At 39.5% G+C, this 4,352-nt stretch overlaps 1 non-coding gene across 1 annotated transcript; it reads left to right on the top strand.

Annotated features, from left to right (window-relative positions):
* The first annotated feature begins 1,877 nt into the window (after positions 1-1,877).
* On the top strand, positions 1,878-1,984 carry LOC117280407 (small nucleolar RNA R71). Its single transcript, XR_004510942.1, has one exon. It is a non-coding gene; the product is annotated as a small nucleolar RNA R71 (small nucleolar RNA).
* Positions 1,985-4,352: the final 2,368 nt, after the last annotated feature.

Genomic DNA, 4,352 nt, shown 5'->3' with positions numbered 1-4,352 from the left:
ACATATAACATATCCCCCACCCCACACTTTAAGTTGTGGTATGTCCCCATACCACACAATTAAAAAGCATAAGGTAAAGAAAACTTCCCTGAACCTCTAGTAGGGGTCTGAGTCGAAGTCGGGCTCCATTCCTCGACTTTGAACCAATGCGCATATCCATGCAGATAGCTTCTTCTCATCCTTTTTGGGGTGCACCCCACACTTATCCTTCTCACTCGCATCAGCCTTCTCTCTTGAGCCCTTCACTTTCCACTCAACACTTGTAGCTGGCTTCTCCTTTTTCACCCCGTTTCTATATTCATCTCAAAAGTTAAAGTCTCCTCACCCACTCTAAGCATGAGCTTTCTCTAGTGTATATCTAATATTGCTCTACCTGTTGCTAAGAATGGTCTTCCTAAGATAAGGGGACCTCTTTGTTCTCCTCCATATTCACTACTATAAAATCTAGAGGAAATACAAACTTATCTGCCCGAACTAAGACATCTTCCACTATCCCCTTAGGTATCAGAGTCGTTTGATCTGCCAGCTGCAAATATATTGGCACTGAACTTGTCTCTCCAATCTCCTTATCTAGTTTCCTGTAAATAGATAGAGTCATTAGGTTAGTTGAGGCATCAGAGTCACATAAAGATTTATCAAAATTAATAGAGCCTAAAGAGCAAGGTATAGTAAAACTCAATGGATCTCCACACTTTTGTGGGAGTTTATTTTGCAATATTGCGCTGCAATGCTCTGTGAGCTTGACCATTGAGGTCTCTTTTATCTTCCTCTTCTTTGTCAGGATCTCCTTCAAGAATTTAGCATAAGCTGGCATTTGGGAGAGGATTTTGTGAATGGCAAATTTACATTAACATGTTTCAGCATATCCAGAAATCTGTCAAATTGCTTGTCCAGCTTTTCTCTATATAGCTTTTGGGGGAAGGGTAGAGCAAGCATATGCTCTCTTATTATATTCATCCCTTCTCGAAGTTTCCTCCTTCTTCTTTTTGTCAGCTCCCTTCTTGCCTTTCTTCTTCTTATCAACCTCACCTTTCAGCTGCTCCCCACTTTCTTTTTCAAGTTCCACATCTTTTTGGACTAGGGTTGGATTTTTCAATATTTGCCCATTTCTCAAAGTTACAACATTCACTATTTCTTTGGGGTTTCTCTCAGTATCAACGGGGAGAGTTCCTGGAATCCTCTTAGACAATAGAGTGGCTAGCTGCCTAACCTGTCTTTCTAAGTTTCGAAAACTAGTACTTATTTCTTTGATAGCTGCTCCATGTTCCCGTATAGTTGCGTTATGAGTTTCAAGCCTCTCATAAGTTTTCAGAATGAAAGCCTTCATTATATCCTCTAGACTGGGCTGAATGGGTTGTTGATGCTGAAATCGCTGCCTCTGCTAATTTTGGTATGGTGGAGCTCCTTGTCCCTGGGGTCTAGAATTGTTTTGTTGCCATGCATTCGCAGTACCTCCATGTGAACTCCATGAAAAATTGGGGTGCCTCTTACCTATCGCATTACAATTTCCCACAGCATTTACTTCCTCAATTGAGGCTTGACACTCATGAGTAGGGTGTCCTCTTTCACATATATCACAAGCTGCATAAGGATCACTTTGTATTAATACTAAGGTTAGCTTTCGTATTTCTTTGGCATAAGCATCACGCTGTACCTGCACATATGTGTTAGCATCAACCTGGTGAACACTAGTTGATCTTCTTCTCTCAGCACTCTCAGAGGGCCACTGATTTGCATCTTCAGATAACTCATCAAGAATTGTGACTATATTCTCTGGAGTCTTCTTCATCAATAGACCTCCAACTGCATTGGTCAATACTCTACGTGAGGCCGGAGTCAATCCATCCCAAAAGTCCCGGAGTTGCATCCTGAGTTCAATTCCACTATGTTGACACTTTCTGACTATTTCTTTAAACCTCTCCCAAGCTTCAAACACAGTCTCAGTATCTTTCTGGAAGAAGTTATGGATTTCTCTTCTAAACTTGCCCGTCTTAGCTAATGAGAAATATTTATCAAGAAATTTTTATGTCATCTCATCCCATGTTCGAATCGATCCATTAGGTAAGCTTCGAAGCCACTGCTTTTCATCATCTTTGAGTGTGAAGGGGAATGACCTTAAGTAAACTGCATCTTGTGACACACCATTGTATTGAAAGGTGTTCATAATCTCCTTGAAGTCCAATAGATGTGTGTTTGGATCTTCGTTTGGCTTCCCTCTGAAGAAACAACAATTCTAAAGGGTTTGAAGCAACCCTTGCTTCAATTAGAAATTGTTTGCTGCAATTGGAGGTGGTCTAACACTTGATAAACCTTGATTGTAGACCGGTCTAGCATGATCGCCAAGTGGTCTCCCAAGATTGGGAGCTATATTTCTGAACTGGTCTGCACCCAAAGTTTGATTTTGATCAATTCTACTACCCCTCTCTTCTCTGTAGATAATTTGTGCATCTCTAATAGCTGCTTCTTCTGCATTCTATGCAGTTTGTTCTCTTCGTTGAGCTACTTCTCTCGCAGCCAGATCTACATTATCATCACCGATTCCGGCCATATCTTTGGTTGAGGATTGCCTAACCTTTTTTGATGTCTCGGTAAGACTTATTTCCTTCCTCAGCTGTCACAGTTATTTTTCAATTTCTGGCTCTTATGGTAGCACCTCCTTCACAGAAGTTCGAGTCATGCACCAATCTATCCTTAACATGCGCACAGTCAAATAATACCAAACGTAAAAAGAGAAAAATAAAATATAAATAAAGAAAAATTCTTGAATTAGCACTATAAACTATTTCAAACACTATTGATTGTCAATCTCCGGCAACGACGCCAAAATTTGACGAACGCAAAACACCACTTCAATTATGCTCGCTAGTCAAAGATAGTATAGTATAATACCGTATCCACAGGGATTGGAGTTAAAAAATATTTTTGTAGTTTCTAGCTTGATTGTTATTCAGGACAATCAATAGTTGAGATTTATGTGATTAAAACTACAATTAAGTAAGAATTAGCTATTGACTAATGACAATCGCAACAAAGGTAAGCAAGGAAGTTGTCAGTGGGAGAAAGTTAGGGGTTGATAGGATAGGTGCAAGATAATTATTTGGGATCTAACTCTAGATAATTCACTTCTAATTTTTAAGTAAGTCTCTCGAATTCACTCAATTATTAGTTCAAACGTTCAGCAAAAACTCCTCTCTCGATTAAGTTTTAACCTCACAAGATGATCTAATTTAAGCACGTGAAGGTATGTAAGGATGCGTAGTGGATTGGTCTTTAGGAGAACCTATCTCGATTATCCTCCTAACTAGGTTTAAACAATGATTCAACTAGCCTCTTTCGATTACTAAGAAGAATTAATGAACTCAACCAACTATATAATGCAAAGATATCACAAGTTATGCCTCTCTTGATTACATGAACAAGTGAATGTAGATGCAATAGTTAAATCATCCAAAAGGCTACAATACATGAAACTAGAGTTATAATCCACAAACAAATATCAATATACCAAATCCATCAAACCCTAAAGAGAACTACTCCATAGATATGGAGAAATTCATCACAAATATGTTTAAAGTAAAGGAAAACATAAAGTGATCCAAACTCGGGTCTTGAGTGAGGATTGAATGATGAACTCCTTGTGCTTTTGCTTCTCCCACTCCTCCTTAGGTCGAATATGTGTCACAAGTCCCGGAAATAACATTTTTCCATATATTTATACCAAGTAGGGCCAGGCCCAAACGAAATCACCTTTTTCTATGAGAAATAGGTCAATTACTCTGTAAACTTTGCACAGGCGCGCCGCATGGGGCGACGCACCATGCGAGGCATTAGTGGAGAAATCCAGAGAGTTGAAATCTGTCAAGCAGCAGGAAAATACACAGCTGCAGTACGCCACGTGCCTCACCAGTGCATTTGTCTCAAAGTACGGATTTTGTTTGCGTTTTGATGTCCTGACTTGGTCCTCGACCCCTAAACATGATCCCGGCTTAATCCCTTGGGCTTTTACTCAGACTTCAAATCTCTAAATCACCCAAATTTATTCCATAGCAACTACATAGCTCGGAATCACTACTACAAGGCATAAAACACACAACAAGTACAAAACACTAGCGATTAAAACTCAAACATAATAAAAGTGCAGTAAATTAGATTGCAATAAGCGACTAAAACACGAGATTATAGCCTACCATCAGTATGGCGGGGCCCTGTTCCGACCTTTATGACGCTTATGTACTCTTAGAGGCTTGTAGACACATGTCATGTATATGGATAATTTTATGGCCTTGTCGGCCTATGTTTTGAGTGTACAAATTATCATTTCGGTCGTATATGCACGTATGTCACATGTATAA

Source organism: Nicotiana tomentosiformis, chromosome 11 (genome assembly GCF_000390325.3).
Source record: "Nicotiana tomentosiformis chromosome 11, ASM39032v3, whole genome shotgun sequence".
Classification (NCBI taxonomy): Eukaryota; Viridiplantae; Streptophyta; class Magnoliopsida; order Solanales; family Solanaceae; genus Nicotiana; species Nicotiana tomentosiformis.
The sequence above is the reverse complement of the archived record's forward strand: the minus strand, read 5'-3'. Positions and strand labels throughout refer to the sequence as shown.